At 34.1% G+C, this 14,062-nt stretch overlaps 1 protein-coding gene across 1 annotated transcript in view; it reads right to left on the bottom strand.

Moving 5' to 3' along the window:
• LOC122968041 (oocyte zinc finger protein XlCOF6-like) overlaps positions 1-14,062 on the bottom strand; it is an 813,118-nt gene that overhangs the window by 232,637 nt on the left and 566,419 nt on the right. The window lies entirely within an intron of this gene.

Here is a 14,062-nt window from a genome sequence, read left to right as displayed (position 1 = left end):
GTGAGATATTCAATTCCAGCATCACATCAAATTCATTAAGTGGCAGGAGATTTGGAATTTTGAGTCATGACCTCAGTATTTATAAAATCTTTGCTACGGCCCCGAGGGGACCAGAGGTCACACTTTTACTGAGGAAAGTGTGAAACTGTTGGTGCAATATTGAACATACTAGAAAAGTTACATTTTAACAGAACAAGGACAGCAGTGCTTTGAACTAAATGCTCACAATTACAATGCTAACATGCTACTAACATACTACTAAATTAGCACTAAACACAAAGAACATTGGTCATGAACGAGAAATAAATTTTGACCTGATGATGGCACTACATGAAAAGCTAGGGGAAGGGTTCAAAAATGTTATTAAATGTAACCCTTAATGTAACAGGTACAAAATTTCATTGCAATCCATCCAATAGCTGTTGAGACGCTTTATAAGCTGCAAGTGAATATGCAAATAAATACAAGGACTTACTATTTTGTCAATGTTTTGTATTTCCTGTACACATATATACAGGAAACCTCCCAGGTGTCACCTTTTCTTGGCCTTGTGATTTACCTGTCTGCTCTCTCTGCCGGTCCTCCAGCTGTTGGTCAAACCTTTTATTCAGCTGGGGTTGTTTTGAAGATCATCTTGTTTTGCTTTGGTTGCTGTGATCCCGATGGGACAACGTCTTAAGGGAGGGGATGGGGTGGGTGTCACATTTTGTTTGGCCTTGTGATTTACCTGTCTGCTCCCACTAGAGGTGTTCATGAGGGCAGCTGGCAACAGCTGAGGGCCCACAGGGTTCCCAGGTTATTTAAGTCCAGGCTGCAGCACAGCTCAGTCTCACCCATCTTCTCTGACTGCTTACGGCTGCTACTGGTTGCGGCTCTCTGTTCTCCCCTTCAGCTACTTGGTTTGGTTTAGCTCTGTTTCCGTAGTTTGGTTATGTTTTATGTTCTTCCATCTTAAAACACTCACACACACACATTTTACACTCATGCACGTCACACACCACTGACTACTGATTTCCACACTCCGTATTGTGAATTTTTAATTTTGTTTAATTTTGTCTAATTTGGTTAATTTGTGTTAATTAACTTATTTTCTGTTAAAACTAAGCATGGTGTGTGTCCTATTTTGGTGTGGCCAATGAGCCGGGTCATAACAATATATATATTTACTGAAAAAATTATTTTATCGCACATATGTTTCACAGTGAAAAGCTTTCAGTCATTCCTTGCTTTGTACTTTCATTAAATATGCATCACTTTTAAAACAAAACAACCTTTTGTCTAAATATGTTTGAGCATCATTGTGATAGTGAAAGGCAACCAAGAAGCAACACTTATGCGATCAGCAAACATCCCTCCTTGGCATAGTTTGTTTAATGCTTCCCCCTGCTGGTGAGAAATGTGCGGTACATCCTAAATGTACACTCACTGATCACTTTATTAGGAACACCTGTGCAACCTAATGCAATCCAATACAACAGCTCTGACATAAATTCTACTTTTTTGCGAGGCTTATACATTTTCAGTTTTTGTTGACATTATGAGAAAGGTGATAATTCTACTTTGTGTTTTTTATTGAGGTCGTAGTGGATGGTAGTGGTGTACTGAAGTGCATTATATTGAAAACTGTTGGAAATATTTTGCCCCCCTCATGTATGTAAATAGGGTGGAAATTTTTTACTCCACTAGATTTCTTTCACAGCTAGAGTTTCTTTTCACATAAAGACTAAAATGTAAAACCAAGTTAAGAGTATATAACCTTGTTAAAATTAGCTCCATTTTGACAGCAATAAAATGCTGCTTACAGGTTACTGCATCAGTAATAATGTTTATAATATTCACAAGTAAGGCTGGATTACCAACCAGGCAGAGCAGCAACTGACCAGACCCCCAGGTGGCCCCAAAAGCCTCCATATTATTTGGGTCTACATAATTTGATTAATTGCATATTTGTTTATAGAAATCTTCAAAGAAATTTGCACCACTGAATATCAACTGGCAGGTCCTCCATTCTCCATCTTGTGGTCCTGGTCTTGAAGAGGGACTGTGTCAGAATCTAGCTATGAGACTTGAATTGTTTTAATTTATATTGAACTCATTTGTTGTAAAGTTGTGTTTTATCAATTTCCACACAGAAAACTGAGGACAAGATAGTATTATTCCATCATAGGAGTACTGTAAGGCTGCAACCAACAATTATTTTCATTATTTTCTTTTATAATTGATTGATTGCTCTGTGTATAAAATGTCAGAACATAGTGGAAAATTCCTATAATTATTCCCTAAAGTCCAAGTTAACATATTATATGTTATAGGATAGGTTCTGTCTTAAAACAACAGTCAGGTGTCCATATGAACAGTGAAAGAGTTTTTCCTCGCTGTCATCATTCCTCCTGTTCATACTGGCTATTAAAATATCCCCTTCAAAAGTGCTTTCAATGGAAGTGATGAGGGACAAAATCCACAGTGTGTCCACACAGTCATTTTGCATAAAATGTTTTTAAAAGTCTACCTGAAGTTATATGATGCTTCAGCAGGTTGAGTTAGTCATATCAAGTGGATATCTGACACATTTACAGTCTTTTTAGCATCAAATTCCCTCTTTGTGTTTCCTCAGACAGTGTTTCCCTGTTGAGCTGCAGTGGAAGTATAGTAACAAGAAGAGGGACTGGCATAAAAAAGATGAACATTGAAAGATATCTACTTGATTTGACTCATTTGCAAAAAAAACCTTCATATCAGCTCCAGAAAAACTTTTAGATACATTTTTGCACAGAAGGAGGACTGTGGATTTTGGCCCCCATGGTCAGTGTGAACAGGAGGAACGATTATGGCAAAAAAAACCTACTTTAGTGTTCATTTGGGCTCCTGACTGTTGGATAAGAGAGGCTTGAAAAACTGTGAACCTGTCCTTTAACATATTATTTCATCTGACCAAATATATAAGAAATATATATAATATATAAGAAAACAACTAGCAAATATTCACATATGACAAGCTGGTACTGGTTAATTTCTGGCATCTTTGCTCAGAAAGATTACAATTAACAATTAATTGCCAGAAATTAAAATTTCTGGCAATTAATTGTGGATCATATCAGCAAATCAATTAATCAACAAATAAGTTTGGCTCTAGAGTCCTACTCCCATCTGTAGTGGGGCAAAAAACTAACTTTTACCGCGGGGCCCTATAGGAGGTAAATCCTGCCATGTTCATAAGGAGTATTTTTACTCCAGTATTTTTACTGCACTGCAGTATGTACTTTGACATATTCTTTGATACTATATCAGTAGATATCTAGAGATATCATTGATAAGCGGGTTTTGAGTGTTTCCACATAATCTCCCTGTAGTGCAGATGAAGAGAAATGCGTGTTCTTGTTATCAATGACGGAAGGCAGATGAACTCATGAGTGAGATTATCATCATATTACCGAAATCAACCCGAGCTGTGTCTTGTTCGGTTAAATATAGGCCTTGTTTGTTTCATGTTTTGGTCTTGATTATTTTTATAGTCTGGATAAGAAATAATTTGATCACATTATATAAATTACATAAGTTATATGTAAAATGTATGTTATAATGCTGCTGACTCAGAATCAGAGGACTATTATTACAAGTAGGAAACAGGTCAAAGTGTTCACAGCTGAAAGGATCAGAGTCCAACTCACATTTGCTCATTTTCTTATTCTACTGTCAGTTCTTCCACCTCAGGTTTGGTTCAGTGCATGTAAGGAGTCATCTTTGTCAGTGACCTCCTGTTTTAGAGCTTTGAGCTGTCTAAGTTACTGTTCATGTTTTTTGTAAATACATTTAATTGTTTTTATATCGTTGACAACACACTTGTTTTATTCATTTTGCTTGATGCAGTTTGCTTGATTTCAGCAGGGTATGAATGATTGCAGTTTTATTGAGTCTATAGAAGATTTTTCATACCTCCCAGGGCCTGGCATAATATCAGAAATGTCTCTTTCTTTGTCCAACTGTAAAAATATCAATTAATTTTGTTGCCATTTTGTGAAAACACACATCATCCACCCTTCTTTGTTTTTTCTTCTTTTCTTTTGAAATGGCATTTTAACACCGTAATTCTTTACTTCAGTTAATGATTGTCACTCAGCTCTTGTTCACTCCTCCTCTGTTACACTGCTGCACAGAATACCACGGGAAGTGAAGGTAAACTTTTACTGAACTTTATTTATCACTGTTCTCAGTTTACACACAACATGTTAGCATATGCAACCAATAATACAATTGATTTCTCCCAAAAAAACTCTTCTTCTCCTCTTCTTTTTAACCCTCTCCACAATTTCCCTACTATGGCAAGTAACCTAGGTCACAAAAAACATGCCCCTCAATATTATTTCCCATTTACTGCCTTACAGCATGTTGAAGAACTTTACTTTAACTGTTACTGTAGATTTCACAAAGCACGTAATAAAAGGAAACTGCAGTTTTTAACATATTAAACATGCAGTTGGAGTTTGTGCCTCCTGTTTGGGACAAAAGTAAGAAAATAAAACTTTCTCCAAAGTAAAAATAATCTTTACAAATTGAACCAGTTTTTATATATTTTATACTTTTATGAACTTGTCTTGTGTTTAGACTCAACCCAAAGTCACAACTCCAGCTTGTCCAGAATGCAGCTGTTCAGATTATTAGAGGAGTAGAAAGACGTGGTCACATCACTCAGTTGCATATTTACCTTAGTTACTAGATTGCTTCAGAGCTGTTTTTTAAGATTTAACTGATCATCTTACATGATGAGGACGGTTTTGAAGTCAACAGGAAGTAAGGGGGTGTGCTTTTACTCACTTTCGTTGCAACATCAGGTAATATCATGTATCAGTAATCGCAAAAAAAGATAAAAAAGGACGTGGCAAACTTTGTACAGACTAGAGACATTTAGTCTGATGAAGTGCATTTGTCCACTCAATTTATGTTAATCCATTGAATCTAATTAATCCAGAATATTGAGAATATTGCATATTGATTTTTTTGTTTGTTTGTTTGTTTGTTTTTAGATTTTTGGGTGTGTGTTTTTTTTAAGGTGTATTATATATATTTATCTGACCAAGAGTCAAAAACCCAAATACATAAGAAATATATATATACATATATACATATACATACATACACACACAAACACACACACACACACACACACACACACACACACACACACACACACACACATATATATATATATATATATATATATATATATATATATATATATATATATATATATATATATATATATGAAAACTAGCAAATATTCACATATGAGAATCTGGTAACAGATAATTAATACTTATGTACTTATAGTGAAGTAATAGTTTGAATGCATGGCTTTTGCTTGTAATAGAGTATTTTATGCTGTGTTACTGTCACTTCTAAAATTCAATGATCCATAATCTAAATAGAAGGACAATAATCACCAAAGTCCATAAATGAAAGCTATATAAGTTATTCTTTGATATTATATCAGTGGAGGCGTAGAAATATCATTGATAAGCGGGTTTTGAATGTTTCCATATAATGTTCCTGTAGTGCAGATGAAGAGAAATGCGTGTTCTAGTTATCAATGACGGAAGGAAGATGAACTCATGAGTGAGATTATTATCATATTACCGAAATCAACCCGAGCTGTGTCTCGGTTGGTTAGATGCGGTCAGCTGACTCAGTGATATCAACTAGTGTCCAAATCATCTATTTGAAGAGGGGATGACAGTTCAAACAGTGAAGCAGTAACACCATCGGACATTACATTACATTTTATTTTAACCCGCTCTTGCAGCCATGACTTTAAAGACTCGATGGTCTCACCTGTTTCTCCTGCTGTGTTGCGTCCAGACTTGTCTTTGTCAGTCAGGTAAGATGTTGCTTTGTTTTTTTCCATCACTAATGTTTTATGCTGTCATGAAAACATTCAGCTCAGGTAGATTTAAAATCCAAAAAGACTTGGTCATAACCTAGTAGCCTATATGGCTGGACCGTGTGTGGTCAATGTGTGAAGTTGTGGACAATTTGTTACAGAGATAGTCAGTGTCAGGGGCGCCGGATTCATTTCAGAAGTGCGGGGGGACCGCGGACGCGCACACGGTTCCATTCATACTTTTCTGGGGTCGCGGGCACAGATATTGTATGTTTATGAATATACTTTATTACAATCAATCCTACCGTATTAACCTGGAATCTGTGTGTAACAGCTGACCTCTTTATATACAGTCAATGGTGTAGATGGGTAACAGAACACAGAACATTATTTACAGTTTAATACTTGCCGATCCTGTTAATGAAGTTACTGCTACTGTGCCAGGTGCGTGAATGCGCACATCACTAATGTATCGTTTCAGCTGCTGTGTGATGCTGCAGGTATTTGATAAAGTCAAAGGAAAAAATCAGACGCACAGCCAACTGTAGACAACAAACATCAGTACAGATGTTTTTGCAACATTCCAGATTACATTCAATGACACATGAACGATATTAATGTACAATTCAGTCTCATTAATTATTATAAAAACTATTCTGACGGACATTTCAGTAGATTATGTTATAGATGCGAAATACTAGAGAAGTAAAAGAAGCAAAATACAGGAAAATTGATTTGTGATGTTGAAGAGCTCTGTGTGCGCAACTCTGTTGACTGAAGACACAAAAAATGTGTCTCTTACTCTTTCTGTAATTTTCATTATAAAACAATCTCTGTGCTGATATGTGAAGAAAAGCGAAACCGCTCCGCTCATTGTAAAAATAACTTTATTGTCTGCAATACGTCCACGACCTGTATGCGTCTTCTTGTTATATATTTATATATATGTATTTATATTGCTTTATTCTGTGTTCAAATGTAAAAATAGAGGGTGAAAAACCCCAACAGTATGCTTGTTTATTTGGCATGAACCACATCCCCTGTCCTGTGCCTCTTACACCTCCGCTCATATGGCTGCGAAGTTATTCTGCATAGTAGTAGTATACCCCCCTTTATGTGTGTAAATCTCTTTATCTTTTGTTATTCCAGGTCAAGGTCTAACAGTTGCACGAGGTGAGTGACCGCAAATAAATTCTCCTAATGTATAAAATTCAGTTGTAATTCTAATGTTTACAATGTCTCCTTCTACCATCAGTTGTGCTTTACCATGTACTATACCTTTACCTCAGCCTCCCTTTACCCTTTAGTAATTTCACCACCAAAAACAAAAGAAAAGAAAACATGTCTAACTTCACCAACTACACACAAATGAATTATAAGAGGAAAACATTACTACATGACAGATCAGAACTATACTGAATTATTGCCATATGCACTAACATGTTGTATTCACATCTGCCTTTTAGGGTGTATATATATACTTATTTGTTTATGAAACATGTAATGTGCAATTTTTGCTTGAAAAGAAAATGTTTTCTAAACAGTATGAAACTCAAACCTCTCCCACCACAATCAACCTCTTGCCAAATATTATTCACTATTTAAGCCCTACATTTATGCAACTGATTTGCAATAACTATTTTCATTCACTTGTAGCATTCAGTGCCAATGCATGAAGTAGTGTGATGTTCATATAATGCAAAGAAAAGAAACTGATCTTTTATAATCATAATTTATTTTGTGGAATTTTCCCAATTTATTTTTATCCTATTTTAACCAGTTAATTAAAATTCAGATTATGAGATGATCCCAGTGAGGCTACAGTACATAATGCTTCTGCGCATTATATTTAATTATATTGCTTTATTCTGTATTCATTCAAATGTAAAACTAGAGTGGAAAAAACATTATGCTTTTTTATACGATGTGAACCACATCTCCTGTCCTGTACTTCTTACACCTCTGCTGATATTGCCGCAAAGCTACAACCAGTTTAGATGGAAATGGATGCTTTAATAAAAACAAATCAAAGAATCTACAAAATCCCTGTTTTTAATGTGTGTATAAACATGTTATTCTGCATAGTAGTAGTATACACCCTTTATTACATGCGTGTAAATTTCTTTGTCTTTTGTTATTCTAGTTCAACCTCCAGTAGGTGAGTGACTGAAAATAAATTCTACTAATATATAACATTCAGTTGTAATTCTAATGTTTACAATGTCTACTTCTACCATCAGCTGTGCTTTACCATGTACTATACCTTCACCTCAGCCTCCCTTTACCTCAAACTCACTTTTCACTGTCTAATATATTCATGTTTGTAGCAGCACCAAAGTCAACATCTTATCCAAAATTACATGAAATTAACACAGAATTTAAATGGAAATGATGTACTCTTTGCACAAAAAGTGACATAACTGTGTTTTCTCAATTTTACTAAATAGAAAGTGATCTTTTTTAATTTTAATTTATTTCTTGGGATTGTCCTAATTTCTTTCTGTCCTATTTTAACCAGTTAATTAAAGTTCATATGATGGGATGGTCCCAGTGAGGTTACAGTAGCTACATAATGTTTCTTTTCTATGTAGTTATATTAGTTATATATTTAGTAATATTGCTTCATTCTGTATCCATTCCTGACAAAGACATGTTCATGTTTTTGCTTCATGTCTAATTTGTCTAAAGTGCCTGTAAAGCAAGTTATGCACAAAGTCAGATTTTTGATTTTTTTGAACTGATGTGGTGTTTTGCTCTGTTCATCCTCTTTCCAGCCTCTTTGCCAAGAAATACTGTAGGTAAGAATAAACATTACAATTAACAATAGCAATAGAATTAGAATAGAATTATTAACAATAGAATATCTCATTGCATCTTCCCTGTGCTGGGCCAAAAAAAGTCTTGATCAGTATTTCTTATCATGTTGGTGTGTTTTGAATGTTTAGTTTGGATGATGTGAATTATGTCTTTCAAGGATCACAGGATTTAGTTGTAATGATGTCTACATGTGTTAATTTTTGTTTTAGACAATCCCTCAATCAAACAAAGTCATGTAAAATGGATGTTGTTGTAATGCTGCTGACTAAAGCTCAGAGGACTATTATTACAAGTAGGAAACAGATCAAAATACTCACAGCTGAAAGGAACAGAGTGCAGCTCACATTTGAGTTTCAGATGTAGTCAAATTATAGTTTGTTCCTGCATGTAAACCTGCATACTTCTGCTTTTCACATGTTTTCATATTGTCACTTCACAACAGCTGGAGCCATCCCTGGACGTCTGCCTGGTAAACAGAGCTCAGGTGGGGAGCATTCTCAATTTCACTAACTTGAAACTGATCTTTTTTAATCTTAATTTATTTCTTGGGATTTTCCCAATTTCTTTTTGTCCCTTTTTAACCAGTTAATTAAAGATCAGATTATGGGATGGTCCCAGTGAGGCTACAGTACATAATGTTTCTGCTCATTATATTTAATTATATTGCTTTATTCTGTATTCATTCAAATGTAAAAATTGCGGGGAAAAAAACCTACATTGTGCTTTTTTATTTGTAATGTGTGTATAAACATGTTATTCTGCATAGTAGTAGTATACACGCCTTCATTACATGTGTATAAATTTCTTTGTCTTTTGTTATTCCAGGTGAATATGAAGAGGGTAAGTGACTGCAAATAAATTCTCCTAATATATAACATTCAGTTGTAATTCTAATGTTTACAATGTCTACTTCTACCATCAGCTGTGATTTACCATGTACTATACCTTCACCTCAGCCTCCCTTTACCTCAAACTCACTTTCCACTGTCTGATATATTCATGTTTGTAGCAGCACCAAAGTCAACATCTTATCCAAAATTACATGAAATTAACACAGAATTTAAATGGAAATTATGTACTCTTTGCACAAAAAGTGACATAAGTGTGTTTTCTCAATTTCACTAAATAGAAAGTGATCTTTTTTAATCTTAATTTGTTTCTTGGGATTGTCCTAATTTCTTTCTGTCCTATTTTAACCAGTTAATTAAAGTTCATATGATGGGATGGTCCCAGTCAGGGTACAGTAACTACATAATGTTTCCTTTCTATGTAGTTATATTAGTTATATATTTAGTAATATTGCTTCATTCTGTATCCATTCATGACAAAGACATGTTCATGTTTTTGCTTCATGTCTAATTTGTCTAAAGTGCCTGTAAAGCAAGTTATGCACAAAGTCAGATTTTTGATTTTTTTGAACTGATGTGGTGTTTTGCTCTGTTCATCCTCTTTCCAGCCTCTTTGCCAAGATATACTGGAGGTAAGAATAAACATTACAATTAACAATAGCAATAGAATTAGAATAGAATTATTAACAATAGAATATCTCATTGCATCTTCCCTGTGCTGGGCCAAAAAAAGTCTTGATCAGTATTTCTTATCATGTTGGTGTGTTTTGAATGTTTAGTTTGGATGATGTGAATTATGTCTTTCAAGGTTCACAGGATTTAGTTGTAATGATGTCTACATGTGTTAATTTTTGTTTCAGACAATCCCTCAATCAAACAAAGTCATGTAAAATGGATGTTGTTGTAATGCTGCTGACTAAAGCTCAGAGGACTATTATTACAAGTAGGAAACAGATCAAAATACTCACAGCTGAAAGGAACAGAGTGCAGCTCACATTTGAGTTTCAGATGTAGTCAAATTATAGTTTGTTCCTGCATGTAAACCTGCATACTTCTGCTTTTCACATGTTTTCATATTGTCACTTCACAGTAGAAGGAGCCATCCCTGGACGTCAGCCTGGTATACAGAGCTCAGGTGGGGAGCATTCTCAATTTCACTAACTTGAAACTGATCTTTTTTAATTTTTATTTATTTCTTGGGATTGTCCTAATTTCTTTCTGTCCTATTTTAACCAGTTAATTAAAGTTCATATGATGGGATGGTCCCAGTGAGGGTACATTAGCTACATAATGTTTCCTTTTTATGTAGTTATATTAGTTATATATATTTAGTAATATTGCTTCCTTCTGTATCCATTCATGACAATGAAACATGTTCATGTTTCTGCTTCATGTCTAATTTGTCTAACCACCAGATCTACTAAGTGAGTGACTGAACATACATCCTCCTAATATATAACATTCAGTTGTAATTCTAATGTTTACTATGTCTCCTTCTACCATCAGCTGTGCTTTACCATGTACTATACCTTCACCTCAGCCTCCCTTTACCCTTTAGTAATTTCACCACCAAAAACAAAAGAAAAGAAAACATGTCTAACTTCACCAACTACACACAAATGAATTATAAGAGGAAAACATTACTACATGACAGATCAGAACTATACTGAATTATTGCCATATGCACCAACATGTTGTATTCACATCTGCCTTTTAGGGTGTATATATATACTTATTTGTTTATGAAACATGTAATGTGCAATTTTATTTGAAAAGAAAATGTTTTTTCTAAGCAGTATGAAACTCAAACCTCTCCCACCACAATCAACCTCTGTCCAAATATTATTCACTATTTAAGCCCTGCATTTATGCAACTGATTTGCAATAACTATTTTCATTCACTTGTAGCATTCAGTGCCAATGCATGAAGTAGTGTGATGTTCATATAATGCAAAGAAAAGAAACTGATCTTTTATAATCATAATTTATTTTGTGGAATTTTCCCAATTTATTTTTATCCTATTTTAACCAGTTAATTAAAGCTCAAATAATGGGATAGTCCCATTGAGGCTATAGTACATAATGCTTCTGCGCATTATATTTAGTTATTTTGCTTTATTCTGTATTCATTCAAATGTAAAACTAGAGTGGAAAAAACATTATGCTTTTTTATACGATGTGAACCACATCTCCTGTCCTGTACTTCTTACACCTCCGCTGATATTGCCGCAAAGCTACAACCAGTTTAGATGGAAATGGATGTTTTAATAAAACAAATCAAAGAATCTACAAAATCCCTGTTTGTAATGTGTGTATAAACATGTTATTCTGCATAGTAGTCTAATATATTCATGTTTGTAGCAGCACCAAAGTCAACATCTTATCCAAAATTACATGAAATTAACACAGAATTTAAATGGAAATGATGTACTCTTTGCACAAAAAGTGACATAACTGTGTTTTCTCAATTTTACTAAATAGAAAGTGATCTTTTTTCATTTTAATTTATTTCTTGGGATTGTCCTAATTTCTTTCTATCCTATTTTAACCAGTTAATTAAAGTTCATATGATGGGATGGTCCCAGTGAGGGTACAGTAGCTACATAATGTTTCCTTTCTATGTAGTTATATTAGTTATATATTTAGTAATATTTCTTCATTCTGTATCCATTCATGACAAAGACATGTTCATGTTTTTGCTTCATGTCTAATTTGTCTAACCACCAGATCTACTAAGTGAGTGACTGAAAATATATCCTCCTAATATATAACATTCAGTTGTAATTCTAATGTTTACTATGTCTCCTTCTACCATCAGCTGTGCTTTACCATGTACTATACCTTCACCTCAGCCTCCCTTTACCCTTTAGTAATTTCACCACCAAAAACAAAAGAAAAGAAAACATGTCTAACTTCACCAACTACACACAAATGAATTATAAGAGGAAAACATTACTACATGACAGATCAGAACTATACTGAATTATTGCCATATACACCAACATGTTGTATTCACATCTGCCTTTTAGGGTGTATATATATACTTATTTGTTTATGAAACATGTAATGTGCAATTTTATTTGAAAAGAAAATGTTTTTTCTAAGCAGTATGAAACTCAAACCTCTCCCACCACAATCAACCTCTGTCCAAATATTATTCACTATTTAAGCCCTACATTTATGCAACTGATTTGCAATAACTATTTTCATTCACTTGTAGCATTCAGTGCTAATGCATGAAGTAGTGTAATGTTCATATAATGCAAAGAAAAGAAACTGATCTTTTATAATCATAATTTATTTTGTGGAATTTTCCCAATTTATTTTTATCCTATTTTAACCAGTTAATTAAAGCTCAAATAATGGGATAGTCCCATTGAGGCTATAGTACATAATGCTTCTGCGCATTATATTTAGTTATTTTGCTTTATTCTGTATTCATTCAAATGTAAAACTAGAGGGGAAAAAAACATTATGCTTTTTTATACGATGTGAACCACATCTCCTGTCCTGTACTTCTTACACCTCTGCTGATATTGCTGCAAAGCTACAACCAGTTTAGATGGCAATGGATGTTTTAATAAAACAAATCAAAGAATCTACAAAATCCCTGTTTGTAATGTGTGTATAAACATGTTATTCTGCACAATAGTAGTAGTATACACCCTTTATTACATGTGTGTAAATTTCTTTGTCTTTTTTTATTCCAGGTCCACTTCCAGAACTTCCACCACGTGAGTGACTGTAAAATAAATTCTCCTAATATATAACATTCAGTTGTAATTCTAATATTCACAATGTCTACTTCTACCATCAGCTGTGCTTTACCATGTACTATACCTTCACCTCAGCCTCCCTTTACCTCAAACTCACTTTCCACTGTCTGATATATTCATGTTTGTAGCAGCACCAAAGTCAACATCTTATCCAAAATTACATGAAATTAACACAGAATTTAAATGGAAATTATGTACTCTTTGCACAAAAAGTGACATAAGTGTGTTTTCTCAATTTCACTAAATAGAAAGTGATCTTTTTTAATTTTAATTTATTTCTTGGGATTGTCCTAATTTCTTTCTATCCTATTTTAACCAGTTAATTAAAGTTCATATGATGGGATGGTCCCAGTGAGGTTACAGTAACTACATAATGTTTCCTTTCTATGTAGTTATATTAGTTATATATTTAGTAATATTGCTTCATTCTGTATCCATTCGTGACAAAGACATGTTCATGTTTTTGCTTCATGTCTAATTTGTCTAAAGTGCCTGTAAAGCAAGTTATGCACAAAGTCAGATTTTTGATTTTTTTGAACTGATGTGGTGTTTTGCTCTGTTCATCCTCTTTCCAGCCTCTTTGCCAAGATATACTGGAGGTAAGAATAAACATTACAATTAACAATAGCAATAGAATTAGAATAGAATTATTAACAATAGAATATCTCATTGCATCTTCCCTGTGCTGGGCCAAAAAAAGTCTTGATCAGTATTTCTTATCATGTTGATGTGTTTTGAATGTTTAG

This window comes from Thunnus albacares, chromosome 18 (assembly GCF_914725855.1).
Source record: "Thunnus albacares chromosome 18, fThuAlb1.1, whole genome shotgun sequence".
NCBI classification, from domain to species: domain Eukaryota; kingdom Metazoa; phylum Chordata; class Actinopteri; order Scombriformes; family Scombridae; genus Thunnus; species Thunnus albacares.
The sequence above is the reverse complement of the archived record's forward strand: the minus strand, read 5'-3'. Positions and strand labels throughout refer to the sequence as shown.